Here is a 17,427-nt window from a genome sequence, read left to right as displayed (position 1 = left end):
GTGCGGCTTCCCATGAGTGTGCCACCTCCCGCCCTGGTTGCCAGAGACACTCATGTTCCAGAGCATTCTTTGGGGATTGTTCAGCTGGAATGCAAAGAAGAAGAGCCAGCATTCATCTCCCCACAGCAAGAGTCCCCAAGACCGCCTTCTGAGAACCAGGCATTTTGAGAAAAGGCAAACAAGCATACTGGGGGGAAAAAAAACAACAACTTTTCCTGAAGTCCTTAAATCTAGCATCAAGAGCTAGATTTGGAGACTTGATCGTGGGAGGGTGTGTGTGTGTGTGTACCTGTGTGTGTGTGCATTCTAGCACTGGAGCCACTGGCTTTTTGCTGGTTCATTGGAGATAAGAGTCTCATTGATCTTCCTGCCCAGGCTGGCTTTGCACCTTGATCCTCAGATCTCTGTCTTCGGAGGAGCTGGGATAACAGGCGTGAGCCACTACTATATCTGGCAGATCGTAGAGTCTTCACACAAGCCTAGGGTAGAGAGGCTCATGGTGTGACTTGAGAAAGTTCTTAGAAGAACAAGAGAAAGCCCTCCCGTCATGCTGAGAGGAGACTGGGCAGGGTCCTCCCCTCTATCCACAACTCACTGGCTTGGAGGAGGAGGGGCAGGATGGCCTTAGTGGACATCACAGGGCCCAGAGGGACAGTGTGCGAAGCACTGGCTTTGACGTCCCTCTGTCCGCTCTGTCGTCACCACCCAGGCCCGCCCCCCAGAACCCCATACCCAACCAAGTAGAGCCCCAGGTGGCTGTCACCCCTGAGCTCACCCACCCTGCCTCTGTCCTGGCCGTGCCCGGGTTTGCAGCCCAGCCACAGCCTTGTGGCTTGCCAGGCTGGCATGGCTGGCCCTGGGGTTCTCTCATGCCGGTGGCCTCCTGCACGGTCTACCCCACACACATACACACACACACCTGGCCGGGCCACGCCTGCTCCATCACCTGTCACCCACGCCCTGGTTCTGGGCCACCTCACTGGCACGCCCTTGGTTCAAGCTGTTCCCTCTGCCTTGCAGACACCCTTGCCGGCCTCTGTCTCTCAGTGAGGCTCCAGACCACGCTTCACTAACAAAAGCGAGTGTTCCCAAGCCCTCACTGTAGCTCACACCTGTAATCACAGCAGCTCGGAAGGCTGAGATATGAGGATCGCGGTCCAAAGCTGGCTCAGGCTGGAAAGGCCGTGAGATTCTTCTCTCCAGTGAACCACCAGAAAAGCCAGGAGTGGAGCTGTGGTTCAAGTGGTAGAGCACCAGCCTTGAGCAGAAAAGTCCAACAAGTGCACCAGCCCCGAGTCCAAACCCCACTACCAGCCCACACATGAAGAGGAGCACAGAATGCATGCTCAGAGCTGCCCGGGGCGGATGGCATGGGGGGGGTGCGGGGACAGCAGCACCATCTGAGTGGCCCCGGGGGAGGGGATGAGGGGGCGTGGGGACAACAGCACCGTCTGAGTGGCCCCTGGTGACCCAGCATCCCTGGGGCCTTTGCAGGGACAGGCAGGTCAGACTGAGAAGGGGAAGGCTGGCAGGGGTGAGGACAGCAAGGACAGGATCAGATCCCAGGGGCTGGCTCGAGCCTGCTAGACCACTACTGACACAGTACCCCATCATCACCAGCATTGTTACCACCACCACCTCCACCACCATCACCACCATCACCACCATCACCTCCATCACCACCATCACCATCATCACCACCACCACCATCACCACCACCATCACCATTACTACCACCATCACCTCTGCCACCATCACCATCATCACCACCACCACCACCATCATCACCATCACCACCAACACCACCATCATCACCACCACCACTATCACCACCATCACTACCATCATCACCACCACCACCATCACCATCACCACATCACCTCCACCACTAATTGCTGTGCTCACCTCCTGTGTCCATTTTTTCCTTTTATTTCTTTCCTTTCTGCGCGTCCGCACATGCTTGTGGTGTGTGTGTGTGTGTGTGTGTGTGTGTGTGTGTGTGTGTGTGTGTGAAAGAGAGAGAGAGAGAGAGAGAAAGAGAGAGAGAGAGAGCTCAGGACCTTGTGCTTTCTGAGCAGGTAATCTACCACTTGAGCTACATTTCCAGCCCTTTTTTGCTTTACTTATTTAGTTCTCTTTTCAGGTTGGGTCTCATTGCCCTGAGGCCAGCCTCAAAGCACCACCTTCTTCCTTGGCCTCCCTCGTGCTGGGATCAGAGGCTTGCCACACACCACACACCCAGCTCGTCAGTTGGGATGAGGGTCTTGCTAAAACTTCGCCTGGGCCGACCTAGAACCTCCATCATCTAGAACGCTGGCTCCTGAGTAGCTGTGACTTCAGGCAGAAGCCACCACAATAGCCCTCCATTCCCTTTCTGCAGACCTGGTCTGCAACCTATATTCAGTAATGCACTTTTGTGAAGCTAGAACGTCACTTCCATTTGTCGAGAGGTTGTTTTCTTCGCCGGCTCAGTTCCCAGCCCCTAGAATGAGGCTGGCACAGAGCAGGTGTTCAGGACTTGTTTATCTAGCTGGGAACGTTGGCACATGCCCGGAATCCCAGCACTTGAGAGATGGGAGCAGGAGCTGGTGCCGGCCTGCACCACGCTGCATAGCCCTGTTTCAACTATAAATTATTTATCTCATGTATTCAATCAATATAATTATAGGCAATTAGCGTGATTATAGCTCCAGGAGGATGCACCTTTTCCTCCAAGGTCAAAGTGTTGGTAGAGCGTGCCAGCTCTGAGCTGGTGGTAACCCTACTGGAGCACAGAACTGTGTGGTCCCTGCCAGGGCAGGGCTTGCTGGACCCTAGGGTGAGACCTGCAGCCAGGATGGAGTGAAGAGCCAGATGCGGGGTGGGGCGGGGCGGGCCTGGCCTGGATCTGAGAGCCCCCAGGGCATGGGAGCATGGGGCTCCCATGCTGGACAGACAGCGTGTGGAGGGGCGGTGAAAGCGGTGTCTGTGGCCGGCATCCAGGGTGGGGGGGACCCCAAGAGAGGCAGCGTGGGGCAGGAGAGGCAGGGTGCTGGACTGAGTAGCTGATGTGGAGCAGGAGAGGCAGAGGTGCTGGACTGAGTAGCTGATGTGGAGCCAGGCAGGCAAGGGCTGTGGGCTCTCCCTCCTCCACAGTAACCGCAGTTACCAAACGCAGTCCCTGCTGGTTATTTCCATGGTAGGGAGGAAAAGCTCTTCTGAGAAAACCAAGTACAGACCATGTCCTCTTCTGCTCATCCGCACCCTGGCCTTGGGTCACTGCCCTGGCCGGTCCAGCTGGTTAGCTCTCCTCCTCCAGCTCCTTCGCCCAGGGAGCCTGGGGGTGGGTATGCTGAGTTCCTCGTGGAAATGGGAAAGGCAACTGGCTGTGGGCTATGGTGGCCTGATTTGGAACCTGCCGGAAGCAGTCCAGGGACACTGGGGATCTGACAGCCACAAACAGCTGTGACACTGTCAGGAGCCTCTCGCCCTTGCTGAGCACCTACTATGTGCCTGGTCCCTATGCCAGGACCCTGGGAGCCTGGGATGAACAGGGCCAGGCCCCGAAGAGAACCAGGCCATGACTGGAACACGGGCTGTCCAGCAGCGGGTGCTGAGCTGTACCCTGGTCCCCGCACACGGGGGCTCGTGATAAACCAACTTTGGGGCGTTTGTACTTCATGTATGTTCTGTTTTGTTATTGTGCCCACACTGGGGCTTGAACTTAGGGCCTAGGCCCTCGCCCTTAGCTTCTTCTCTGAAGGTTGGAGCTTCACCACTTGAGCCACAGTTCTACTTCCATCCTTTGTGCTGGTTTTCTGGAGAAAAGAGTCTCACGGGCTTTGCTGCCCCAGCTGGCTTCGAACGCTGATCCTCAGGTCTCGGCCTCCTGAGCAGCCAGGATGGTAGGTATGAGCTCTGGGACGGTTCTCGCCGTCCTCTTCGGCACTGGACAGGGCCCTGCCTAAACCCAGGCCTCCTGGAGTTGCGGTGGGCAGGCTCGGGCCGCTGTCCACCAGGGGTGTCGGTCCCAGGGCCGGGGCCCATGGCTGGGAGGTGTGCAGGGAGGTATGGGGCTGGAGGGGGGGGGGAGGAGGATGCGGGTTCGCCTGCAGCCTGGGGTGGCATGGGGGGACCCCAGGGCCTCCAGGCGCTGACTCGGGGCTAGGGAGGCCATGGAGGCCCTGGAGCCGGCAGCCTGCAGGTGCTGGAGGGGGGAGGCAGGGGGCGTGGCCTGGTGCCTGGGCGGGGCCTGTTGTCTGGGCGGGGCCTGGGCGTGGTCTGGGCGGGGCCTGGCGGGTGACTAAGGAGCGCGGGGAGCGAGGGCGGGGCCAAGCCCAGAAGACGCCGGGCCGTGGCTCCAGCTCCAGCCTGGAGAGCGCCGGGAGCCGCGGGGAGCGCAGCGCAGCGCCCGCCCGCCCGCACCGCCAGACCCGGCCGCGCCGTCCCGCGCCACACCGCCTCGGTGAGTCGGGCCGAGCCGAGCCTCGGGGCGCCGCCGGGAGGGGTCCCGTCTCGTGGGGTGCGGGACCTGGGGCCGCGGGCGTCCGGTCCCGGGAAGTCCTCTGGGGGCTCGACCGCGGGCCGGGCCGGCGGGACAGTGCGCTGGCAGGGGGCACAGGGTGCGGGCAGGGGGCCCGGGGCGCGGGCCGGGCCAGCGGGGCAGCGCGCGGGCAGGGGGCACGGGACGCGGGCAGGGGGCACGGGACGCGGGCAGGGGGCACGGGGCACGGGGCGCGGGCCGGGCCGGCCGGGCAGCGCGCGGGCAGGAGGCACGTGAAGGGGGGCGCGGGCAGCGGGCGCGGGGCACGTGTAGTGGGCGCGGGCAGCGAGGCGCGGGGCAGCGCGCCGGACGCGGGCAGCGGGGCGCGGGGCAGCGCGCGGGGCACGGGGCGCAGGACTCAGGACGCGGCCGCCGGTGGCGGCGCGGGGCCGGGCGGCGGCGCCCCGCGAGGGCGGAGAGGCCGCCGTGCGCCGGGACAGGGACGGGCGGCGGCCCGGGTCCACGCGCGTCCGGGCGCCCGGAGCCCCGAGGGGTCGTGGGGTCGGCGGAGCGTCCGCGGGGAGCCGCGGCCGGGGATGCGGGCCAGGCGGACTGGGACGGGAGCGGGGCTTGGGGTGTCGCACGCGGGGCGCAGCCCGGCCCCGTGATCCCCGGGCGCGGGAAGGGTTCTGCCGGGAACTTTCCGGTGGCCCGGCTGGCGGCGGCGGCCGTCGGAGGGCGACCCGCGGGGGACCGGACGCCGCAGCGCACCGCACCCCCGCGGGAAGAGCGCGCGCCGCTCCCGGCTCCGCCCGAGCCGCCGGAGCCCGGGGAGGTCCGGAGAGCAGCGGCCCGACCTGCGTCGCCGTGCCGGGGACCAGCGGCCGGGCTGAGGCTGGTGCTGACTTGCAGAAGAGCGAGAGACACGTGTGTGTGTGCACTCGTGTGCGTGTGCGTGTGCAGCTCTAGGCCGGGGCTCTGTCCCTGAGCGTCTTCACTCGGCTGGCACGCGACCGGCTGGAGCCACAGCTCCTCCGCAGGCTTCTCCGTGGCTCCTGGGAGGTGAAAGTCTCCTGGGCGTCCCTGCCCCAGCCGGCCGTGAATCTCAGCCCTCAGATCTCCCGAGTGGCCAGGAGGGCAGGCGTGAGCCACCGGGCTCCCCACAAAGACCTCACTCTCAGCCCTCAACAAGGAATGGGGTCCATACCTCCTCCTCTCACCGAGGGCTCGAGGGGGCACGGCTGCACACCCTGAATCAACGTCTTGGCCAGGCAGGGGGCTGCTGCTGCCACATCGGCAGGGCTGGGCAGGGCCAGGCAGGGCAGGGCCAGAGCCCCAGGGAACTTTCTCATTCTTGCTGAGATTACCTGATGAGAAAATAGCCCAGCTTTGCTTTGAAATGAGTGCTAAGCATGAGTGAGCTCACTTGAGGAGAACCCTGCATCAGTACTGCACTTGCATCAGTACTATAGAGAAACCACAGAGATAGCACCCTGCATCAGTACCACAAAGAAACCACAGAGATAGCACCCTGCATCAGTACTGCAGAGAAACCAGAGACATCACTCTGCATCAGTACTGCAGAGAAAGCAAGAGATATCAATCACCCTGCGTCAGCACTTCAGAGAAACCACAGAGATAGAACCCTGCATCAGTACCTCAGAGAAACCACAGATAGCACCCTGCATCAGTACTGCAGAAAAACTAGAGATGACACCCTGCATTAGTACCTCAGAGAAACCACAGATAGCACCCTGCATCAGTACCACAGAGAAACCAGAGATGGCACCCTGCATCAGTACCACAGAGAAACCAGAGATGGCACCCCGCATCAGTACTGCAGAGAAACCACCACTATGACTGCTGCTCTGCGTTCTGGGTGTGCAACAGGACTAGACTCCAGAGCACACATCTGTGCCAGACTGAGGCCTGGTGTCTGGCCATTTACCTCCTTCTGGTAAGAATGGGCTGGGACTTCTGGTCCAGAGCAGGCCACTGTGGTCTCCGCCAGCATCAGATGCTCCTGGTGGTTGGGAAGGATCCATAAGAAGTCTCTGGACAGCCATGTGCAAACAACCCCATGGTGTTTCTGACTGGCTCCTCATGCCCCCAGACACCAGGCTGCCAGTCCTGAGACATCCACTCCGAGGGGTGCCGGCGTCACAGCGTCACAGAACATGGTGAGGTGGTAACTGAGCACAGAAGACCCTCTCCTCACCCAGTTCCTGAAGAGGGCACCATCAGCATGCTGACTCCAAAAGGCCGTGGCCAGCACGACCTGAGGCATTTGCACAAATGCAGAAGCAGAGGCTCTGGGTCACTGGCCTTCAGGTCAGGTCTGCCAGTGTGGAAAGTCCCCAGTGGAGCCAAGGACAATAAATCTCCAAAGTTTAGCCAAAACCAGAAAAGTATGGCCCAGACACAGCCTGTGGTTCGTGGCAGATTCATTGCTATTGCATGGGTTACATCACCTACAACCTGTGTGTGTGTGTGTGTGTGTGTGTGTGTGTGTGTGTGTGTGCGCGCACGCGTGCATGTGCGCGCGTGCACTAGCACTACTTGAACTCAGGACTGTGTACTCTCACTTAGTTTTTTGCTAAGGCTACTGCTGTACTTCTTGAGACACATCTCCTTCTCTGGCTTTGTGCTGGGTCATTGGGCGGGCTTTGAACCATGATCATCTGATCTCAGCCTTCTGAGTAGCCAGATGATAGGCATGAGCATGGGCACCCAGCTCATGATACATTTTGAAGAAACTTCTGTTGATCTTTGGTCTTATACAGTGACACAGAAGAAATCAGATGAAAGGTTGAGATGATTTTTCCTCTTATATTTTGGGAACCCTTCCTGTGGTGTCCCCTCAGTTGTGAGAGAGAAGGGAAAGTAGTTTTGTGATGTGGAGGAGGTCACTGACTCTCCCAGGAAACCTGTGGCACCAGCGTATTGCAGGACTGCAGTGCTAGCGTATTGCAGAAGAAAACTCTGTGCTGGCAATTGGAGTAAGAGTCTCATGTACCTGGTCTGGCCTCACACTGGGATCCTCAGATCTCAGCCTCCTGTGTAGTTGGGATTATAGGAGTGAAACTGGACTCTCAATGACCCTCTGGAAAAGGAAGCCAGAGGTCGCGAATGCAACCGCTTCCTCCTCAGCTATTGCAAATACAGACAGAGGCCCGCCAGGTCCCCACAGAGCAGAAACCCTGTCCTCCCTATCTGTGCAGGTCACGCTTCAGCACTGTGCGCCCCCTGCCCGGAAGCAGGCCCCCAGCCAGCCGGAACACACAGCGCTATCAAATTAATACAATCGTACCCATGCTGCGAGAAGAAATGAGAGTCCGATGCAGACAGAGGCTGCATGGCGGAGGCGCTGGCCACGCGGGGTCTGTTCTCAAGTAGGGCAGCTCACCCCATGCTCACCTTGGCCCAGGGTCTCACTAGGGGCAAAAATAGAACCGTTTTTACAGGTATAGTTCAAAGAGATGTGGATGATAGATTGGAACATAGCCATTAGAAGTAGAAGAAAAAAAATGAACCTGGGGTCTGGGTTGTCAGAGTTTGGAGCTGATGGCTAAGGATATATCCTAAAACAGCCTGGCACTATGGCTCACACCTGTCATCCTAGCTACTCAGGAGACTGAGATCTGGGGATCATAGTTCAAAGCCAGCCCGGTCAGGAAAGTCCATGAGATTGTTATGTCTAATTAATGACCAAACACAGGAGTAGAACCGGGGTCAAGCAGGCCAGCCTTGAGCAAAAACAGCTAGGCGAGAGCCTGAGGCCCTGACTATGAGACCCAGAACTAGCACTAAGGAAATAAATAGTCACTCAGTCCATGGATCTAGGAGATGCCTAACTGAGGTTGATGTGAAGACAATTCTGCCAGCCAGAGTGAGGAGCAGTGTTTTCTGAATTGCTCAACGGTCCGGCCCTCCTCTTCCCCACGTAGCACGTCTGGACGGGGCTGCTCCTCTGTCAGCCAAGTGTGGCCTGAAGCTTCACCGTGAGGTCTGGGCACTATCCGCCCCTGCTGCTTTCAGATGAGGACCTGCAAGCCGCCAATCCGGCTGTGACCTTGACGCCAATGGACGGCCAAGTCTTGCACACAAGAGCTGTCTAGGATGGGCGCTTAGAAAACACCGGAACCTCCTTCCAGTGGCCATGGGTATTTATAGGCCCCTGTGGGAAACACAGGAACACATCCTGGCTGTACTCATGAGCCTGTTTCCCCAGGGGCATCTCTTTCTTTGCCAGGTGCCCCTGATCTTGGACACCCTAGCTTATCAAATGGGAGAGAAAAGGCAGGTAGCCTTCAGGCTAATCTTTCCTGTTCCTTTGGGCCTTCCTTCTGTGGCGAGTCTTGAGGGTGGGTCTCTCCCCTCCGCAAGCCAGGGAGCTGGGACGGGGGAGGGGAGGGCGCCCGGCTTCGGCCCCCCCTCCCCCTCCCCATGGCTGGCAGCTCTGTTACTCACGAGGTGCCTGGCATTGCTCACTGGCTGGGCGTGTGAGCTGTCATGCGGGGATCTGAGCGGACCTGGCTCAGAGGTAGGACGCCTCGGCCCTTACTCATCCTGTGGGGAGGGAGGCAGGGGGGCGGGGGGGGGGACGGCTCCCATCACACCAGGGCCCTGCACCAACTCACAATTAAAACACAACATGAGAGAAGTGGTTTTAAAGAAAGAGAGAGCTCATTGGGCGCCGGTGGCTCACACCTGCAATCCTAGCTACTCAGGAGGCTGAGATCTCGGGATTGCGGTTCAAAGCCAACCTGAACATGAATTCCATCTCCAATAAACCCATAAAAACGTGGAAGTGGAGCTGTGGCTCAGGTTCCAGCTCCTGAGTCAAGCCTCTGTACTGGCACGGGGTTGGGGGAGCATACTGGTTTCTAAGTGAGTAAAAGATGCTCAGTTAGGCAGGCACAGGGAGAAAGGCCAGCTACTGGAGGAGAGTGTCTCCTGGGCTGGGTCCTTTCCTGCAGGACAGCTCTAAGGGTAGTGTGTGGGTCTAGCTGCTGCTCTAAGGGAAGTGTGTGGCTGGGGGGGCTGTCAGGCTGCTGCTCTAAGGGTGGTATGTGGCTGAGGTCTAGCTGCTGCCCTAAGGGCGTATGTGGCTGGGGGTGCCTAGCTGCTACTCTAAGGGTGGTGTATGGTGGGGGGGTTCTAACTGCTATTCTAAGGGAGGTATGTGGTAGGGGTCTGGCAGCATCCTTGCGTCTGTGGGAGTGGTAGAAGCCGCACCTCTGTACTTCACACAAAACAGGCCCCAGGCAACTTGAACATCCTTCCCTGGTGCCCTAAGGGCTGACGTGAGGAACACCATCCCTGCTCCCCTCTGTCTCCACAGAGGACGAGGAACCTTTTTGGTGACACTGAAGGCTTCTCTAGGAAATTGACTACTTGTGCACATGTGTGTGCACTGGTACTGGGGCTTGAACTCAGGGCCTGGGCACTGTGCCTTAGCTTTTGCTCTCAAGAATAGCACTTTACCACTTGAGCCACAGTGCCACTTGTGGCTTTTTGCTGGTTAATTGGAGATAAAGAGTCTCATAGACTTTCTTGCCTAGCTGGCTTTGAACCTCAATCACCTCAGCCTCCTGAGTAGCTAGGGTTACAGGCGTGAGCCACCAGTGTCCAGCAACTCTCTATATTTTGATCTCCTGTAGTGAACATTCTCACTTTAATGGAACTGCAACCAACACTTGTTCTCTGGAGTTGTCTTTGCCATGGGAGCCTCGTTGACACTGGCCTGTAATTTTCTTTGGGAGGCAAATGTCTCCTTAGACTTTGCTGTCAGAAATGTTACGTAACCCTCTAAATGAGGCATTTGTTGAGAAGGGCCTGTATTTCCTGGCAACTTCCATGGTCCTTTGGTCCCTTCCCTGACTAATAGCCCCCTGTGTCTTTGGGGCTGTGAATATCAGGTTTACAAAGGGAGGAAGAGGAGGATTGCCCACATGCACCCCCAATGCAGGCACAGATATCAAACCATTTGTCACCTGCCGTCGCCTGCTGGGTTCAGCCCAGGGCACGCTGCGAGCATCGTTTGCTTCTCCCAGGCCCTCAGCACTGTGGGATCTCGGAGGGAGTGTGAATTATGATCCTAGCCCCAGGAGTTTGCCCGAGCCCAAGCTTGTCTCCAGGGCTCATGGGGGTGAGATGCTTGCCGGGGACCACAGCGAGCCGGACACGTGGGAGCAGACTTAGGCTGTCTGCTGCTCTGTAGGCTGTGGAGCCAATCTGGCCAAGCATTTGGGGTAAATCAAAGCTTCACGTCTGAAGGTATAATCTCTTCGCTGTCAACACGTCCCCACGGATCAAACAAAACTCACGTGCAGGTTCTGTTTTGATCTTTTGATCTAAATTAGCACCCTTGGAGTGATTGCAAGACACATGAAAATGGGAAAGAGCTGAAGAGATTTCAATTGCATGGCCTGAAGCCTTCCACCAAGGGAACGTTCTGCAGGGCCAGGAGAGACCCCAGGAAGGATGGGGGGGATGGGGAGGGCACAGGCTGGACAGGGGCCTCAGGCTGGAGGTCATTAGAAGAGTCTTGGCACGGAACAGCTCACAAGGGACCCTCATGACTAGATTACTGAGGCCTCCATTTCTTAATCATCAGAATGCTGCCTGCAGAGGGTGACTGTGTAGGAGAAAATACTGGAAAGCCCAAACTCTAGTCTTAAGGCAGCAACCTGGGAAGTCCCCCTCTGCCCTGGCCAGACGGGTACCGTGCTGTCAGCCTGGGGGGGGGGGCAGAGAGCATCAGGGGTGCCGCCCCAGGCTGCCCACCACCCTTTTCCGTGCATGCTGCCCCAGGAAAAGCGCAGATGCACAGGCTGCGTCTTCTGGCCTCTCTCGGACCTGTGGCTGCTTGCCTCCCGTCTCCTCCCAGAATCCCACCCTTAAAACACCCTGACCCAGGCTGCAACAGAGAAACACAGCCCTCCTCAGGAAGAAGGGCTCCAAGGGGCTGTGTAGACTTGTACAGCAAATATTCAAGGAATTCCTAGGAATTAAAAAAAGAGACAGAATTAGTAAATCTGCATGTTTGTGTGAGGACATCACAGGAACATGTTTTCTCGATTAGGCCGCGCATCTCGAGCAGTGAAGTCACCGCGCTGAGCACCTGATCTGGACTTCACTTTCAGTGAGTTAATCTAATTCCACCCATCCCACCACAGTCCCTAGTTGTCACATAACAATCACCCCCACATCTGAAGCCAGAGTAGAGACACCCAGGCAGTCTCCTTCAAGACCCCACTGCCCTCCTCGAAAGTCAGGGAAGACAGCAAGCTTTCCCCCGCCCCCCCCCAAGGTGATGGACGTGGGCGGACTCCCACAATCCCCCTGTTTGGATGGACAGGGTCCCACAATCCCCTGCGTTTTCCTTCTCCAGCTTGCTGCCTGTCAGAGCAGATGAGTTCCTTTGGTTCTGGAAGCAGAGAAAAATAGTTTCTTTTGCAGAAGTGCACATCAGCTGCCTAAAATATTCCAGTCAGTGCCTGGGATCTGTGATTGTGTTCTCTGGATGGGTTCCTGGGCCGACTCCCTTCCAAGCAAACGGCTTTGTCAGATATTTGTAATTTCTGAAATATTTGATGGACGAGATCCCCTCCGCAGAGGGGCGATGGGAGTGGAACGAAGCCGACCTCAGCCTCAGAACCACAGCCTAGCCACCAGCTCAGCAGGGAGCACAGACAGACTGAGCTGCTCAGCGGGCTGGGGAGGGGTGGGGTGAAGGGAAGAGGAAAAGAAGACAGGGAAGGAAGAAAAAGAAGGGATGGAAGGAAGGAGGGAACAAAAGAGGAAATGAATGAAGGAAAGGGGGAAGAAGAGAGGGAAGGAGTAGGGGAGGGAAGAAGGGAGGGAGAGAGGGAGGAAATGGAGTAAAGCTTTTAAAATTCAATGCACAGGGCATGGAGTAAGATGCTGTCCATGCAACTCTGTTGTACATTTTCACACATGCACACACATGTGCACACCTTACTCATCATAGAAGTGTATCATTCCCCATGAGGCAGTCGGATGTGAAGGCCGGTGCAGAAGGCAGGTGGCCTGGGAAAGCCCTTAGCTCTGCCCAGTGCCAGCTCCACTGGCCTGGTAACTTTGGTCCCCCAAGCCCCACCACCCTCCTCCATGAGGGGGTGCACCTCAGAGACCCCCTCATCCTGTCACAGGAGGCCACCGGTACCCGCCAGACTGTAAGGACGCCCCAGCAAGGGGGTGCTGGTGGTGGACTGTGCCTCCCCTTCCCCTTCCTCCCTCCTCTTCCTGCACTCTTCCTCTTCTTCCTTTCTTCCTTCCTCCCATTCCCTCTCCTTCCTTGTCCCCTCCTTCTCATCTTCTCTCCCCCTCCCCTCCTCCATCATTGCCCCCCTGTGGCCATCGGTTTCATCTCTGAGCCTTCCCCCCGCCCCCCCCCCAGCCAATCCTGCTGCTGGCCAGTGGGTGCTGGCACTGGTGCTACGTCCTTCCCTGCCCTGCATCTGTCAACACCTTTTGGCCTCAGCCACCCGTCTCTGGGGTGACCGCTTTGTCCTGGGTGGGCATAGTGATTTGGGAGGGCATTCTATGCCTCAAACATATCCTTCTTTCTCAGAGTTTGATAAGGAGGATGGATCTGGAATGATTGATAACAGCAAGGCGCTGAACAAGTTCCTGCTAGAGCCCAGGGCTGAGTGTTTTCTCCTGAGAGGGTGTGGGGCTGCCCCGGGGTGGAGAGCTCTGCTGACAGAAACAGCTGGAAGGCCCTCGGGGCAGTTGCTGGAGCCTGCACCAGGCCTGGTCCCTGCACGCCAAGCCCCGCTGGAGGCCTGTCCCTGCCTCAGTCCCCGGTCCTGAAGGGGACAGCTGATGGAGCGGCTTTCACCCAGGAACTCACTCTAGGCCACAGCAGCCTGCCTGGCTCAGGGTCCATGCGGGAGCTTTGCGGGCTGCTCTCCACTTTCCTCCCTCCTGCCACCACCACCCTCTCTCCCCTCCCCCTCTTCCCACCCACCTCTATCCCTGCCGCCACCACCCCCTCTCCCCTGTTCTCACCCCCTTCCCCTCCTCAGGCTCTCCACAAGTCTCTTCTAGTCAACACCTCCCTCTGAGCTCCATTCTCACCACTAAGACTCAGAGGATTATGTGCGACATCTCCTCCTAAGATGGATTTGGGTCCAGACCCAGGACTGGGCGACCATCGTCTCAGGCCATCTCCCTGGGCGCAGGCCATAGGCCAGGGCGACGGGAGAGAAAACGGACCCATAGCCATAGCTCACGGGCATCCCCATGCACATTTTAAATGTCGTTCCCTGAAGAATGTCATTTAGGACCACACACCGGCCAGGAGAGGAGAGTGTTACATCCACACTTGTTACATCCACACTTGTTGCACCTGGGGTGGGAGGAGGGGCTCCCGAAAGCCTGGGCAGGGAGGGAGGCCCGGGAGGCGGAGAAGGCCAGCGGAGGGATCTGACTCTCCCGGCTGCAACCGGGGGCACATGAAACCCGCAAGTCCGGGGACTGGTGAGGGAGGCGGCTGGCTGCCCGTCTCTGGCGGATGGTGTCATTGGCTATAAAATGGGACAAATGATTCGTCTCAGCACCAAGATTACACAAGGTGCCCCTGTGTAGGTGGTGGGGTTGTCACACAGGTGGTGTGGACACTTGCCTGTGCCGCACCAGTGGCTGTCACAGCTCCGTCTTGTGTTGTCACCGACACTGAACTCAGAGGCACAGGGGAGCCCTCTGGGAGCTGGTGGGAGGGCAGAGGGGCGCGTGCTGAGGACAGGGTGCTGGCATGGCCAGAACTCCCCGCACCCCTTCTTCCTGGTGGCGCTCCTCCTCTGCTGGCTTCTCTGTCTCCTTGGACCTCTAGATATGTCCCACGAGGGACCCTTTGTGTTCCAAATCATTCTCTTCCTGGATGATCTAATTCTGCCCAGGCATTCAATAAGACTCCATTCTCTCCCCTGGGCCTCGCTCCTGGAGTGTCCACTCCGAGATCTAGTGAGCATCTCAACTTTGGTGTTTCTTGACCATTTGAGTCTTCCTCATCTTAGAAGATGATGCAATCATCCCACACAATAACCTAGGATGCATTCTGCAGTTCTGCCATTCATAGCCAGGTAATGGGGCTTGTGGGGTCACTCTCCATCCTTTAAGTGGGAGGTGACCACACCTCAGAGTGCTCCCAGCCCTGCTGGCCTCCACGGTCCTCCCACACAGCTTCAGGACGCAGCCCCCAATGGCCCTTCCTATTTCCCCGCCTGCAGCCTCCATCGACTTTTCCATTCTGCCCTCCAGTGCCTTAGTTCAGGGGTTCTTCATAGGGTGGGCTTTCCTCCAGGGACTGGGGGATGTCTGGGGGCAGGACTGGAGAGAGGCAGCTAAATGTCCTATGGTGCAGGGGACACCACAAAGAAAAAGGCACAGTAAAGAATTACCTGGCTCCAAATATACACAGCGTCAAGAAGAGGCACTTCCCCACGGAGTCTCTCTAGCATCTGTGTGCCCTGTGGGAACCAGGGCGACCTTGCTGTGCCTTCCATACACTGACCTTCTAGCCAGCTCAACACATTGGCTGCAGGCTCACTGGGGCCCTTGAACATACAGATCTGCACGCATTCACTCTTGCTCACCAGTCAGGCCTAAACAGATGTGTGTGCGCGTGCACGTGTGTGTGTGTGTGTGTGTGTGTGTGTGTGTGTGTGTGTGCATGCCAGTACTGGGGCTTGAACTCGAGGTCTTGTGCTCTCACTTGGCATTTTTTCTCAAGGCTGGCACTCTACCACTCGAGCCACAGGTCCACTTTGGGCCTTTTTGCTGGTTAATTGGAGGTGAGAGTCTCACAGATGGTGCCTGTGCTCCTTAGAGCTCAACCTCCTGAGTAGCAAGAATTATAGGCACAGTGCTGGCCAGATGTTCCTCTTGACTGACTTAATTTAAGATATCTGTGTCCACACCTTCTACTCTCATGACCTCAGCCTTCTTTATTAATTCAATGGCACTACTCTGTTTTCTTGTGCCTTCCACGAGAACATTAGGATGAAGGCAGCAAAGATGCTGTGTTCACTGAGTAGTTTCATAGTGTGGTAGATGCTCACCAAGCATTTGTGGGATGAGTAAGTCGACAAGTGGCTGATACGTATGGCACAGACTTGGCTGTGCATGGAGGGCAGGGAAGGAGGTGACTGGCAGGTCTGTACCTGGGGGCCGGCTGTCTGGGGCAGCCAGTGCATGGGTTGTGAAGCAAGTGTCTAGAATCACCTGCTCCTCCAGGTACACCAGTCTCACATGGAGCAGCACTTTGGAACCAGCTGTGTGCTGGGTGTCTTTATATCTGGGGAGCCAGCTGTGGACTTGTAAAAACTGAGAACTGGGCCGGAGGCTCAGGGGCCCAAGTAACTAAAAGAAAGAGGAGTCAGCCTAGTTGGGACCAGAAGGGAAAGCCCCAGCTGAGGGTGGCCGGCACCAATAAAGACCTGGTAGACAGGGCTGGGAAGGTGGCTCAGTGATAGAGTGCTTGCCTTGTATGCATGAGGCCCCGGGTTCAATTCCTCAGCACCACATAAGCAGAAAAAAAAAAAAAACTGGTAGACAGACAGAGAGCCTTGGGAAGAGGACACAACCTTTCTGGGGAGAAGTCTAATAAGCAGAGTGGATTAGTTTGCTAGGAGCCGAGTGAAGGGGCGGGGAATTGGACTTGGGGTGCTGGGAAGGTAAATGAGGTGTAAAATCTGACTTCTGTGCAGCCAGGCAGACACTCTGGCCTAGATAGAGTTGGTACTGAGGTAATTCTGTGAAAAACACGGGGTCAGAGCCGTCTTAATTACAGATTCTCTACCCTCCTCCCCTCTGCTAAACACTCATCCCAGCAATACCCATAGGAACTGTATGTGATGGGCAGGGGATGTGTCCTGCCTCCTGGCCAGCCCCGGTCCCGCACCAGCTCAGAGGAGTTGTCAGGAATCCACTTCTAAGACTCAGGGTCCCAGGGGACTAGTTCCTGCCATCGGTAGATCATGGGCTGACCCCCACCTGGGGAAAGCCCAGGGCCCTGTCTTCTCAGAGCTGATGTGAAGGGGACATGTGCCCACAGGTGACCTCGAGGACACCTGGTTTGTTTTGCTGCCCAGAGCCTTCCAAGGAAGTGGCTACAAGAATTAGCCGGCCAACACCTCATTTTATTGGGCCTGTTAATGTCGGCTTAGAGTAACAAATCTCGGATGTAGACAACTTACTTCAACATACCAGAATTATGATGACAGGAACTCAGAAGGTCTGAGTGACATTACATTCTCATGTGCTGGATTACCCTTCTGTCTAATCTAGCTCTGACTCAGTGCACAGAAATATGGATTTATCCCGCAGACATGGTCTCAGAGCCGCGGGGTGCAGGGCACCTCCCAAGGCTGGGTCTGTCTGTCACATCACCTCAGAGTTACAACACCCTGGGCCACCCCCCGATCCCCATCTCTCCGGAGCTGCGCACTCTGGTTTCATTCATAAACCTGTCTGCCCCTTGTCACCCATTGAAGTCCCTCCACAAGACACTGGCTGGTGCTGAGGCATGCAGATGGCCCTGGACCTTCTTTCCCAAGTGACAATGAATGAATTATACGAAAGCTCTCTGTGCCTTCGTTTCCCTAACTGTGGAACTAGAACAATAATCCTTCCAGTAATCCTGACCAAGGAGAGAAGACAGCATGTGGCCCCACACTTGACTTATACATGATAGTCAACAAATGCAGCTCCTTTTCGTCAGGCTGGTAAAAGCCTGGAAATAAAATTTAGACATCCATGACTCATGGAAATACTTTAGAACCTGAGGTCTTTGTACAGGGAAGGCAAAACTGTGGTGTTTAAGACAAGAAGAAGCCGGGGTGCCGGTGGCTCACCCCGGTAATCCTACTCACAGGAGACTGAGATCTGAGGATCACAGTTCAAAGCCAGCCCAGGCAAGAAAGTCCATGAGACTT

At 57.0% G+C, this 17,427-nt stretch overlaps 1 protein-coding gene across 2 annotated transcripts in view; it reads left to right on the top strand.

Moving 5' to 3' along the window:
- Positions 1-3,862: 3,862 nt before the first annotated feature.
- Positions 3,863-17,427, top strand: part of Ngf (nerve growth factor) — a 36,330-nt gene continuing 22,765 nt past the window's right edge. The window contains exon 1 of one of the 2 annotated variants that reach the window (XM_070006420.1): positions 3,863-3,884. The gene's annotated coding sequence lies outside the window, so the exon portion shown is untranslated. Of the gene's footprint in view, positions 3,885-4,328; positions 4,445-17,427 lie in introns of those variants that run through there. The other variant, XM_070006419.1, reaches the window with a different exon arrangement.

Source organism: Dipodomys merriami, unplaced genomic scaffold, assembly GCF_024711535.1.
Source record: "Dipodomys merriami isolate MVZ:Mamm:240054 unplaced genomic scaffold, mDipMer1.0.p SCAF_7, whole genome shotgun sequence".
NCBI classification, from domain to species: Eukaryota; Metazoa; Chordata; class Mammalia; order Rodentia; family Heteromyidae; genus Dipodomys; species Dipodomys merriami.
The sequence above is the reverse complement of the archived record's forward strand: the minus strand, read 5'-3'. Positions and strand labels throughout refer to the sequence as shown.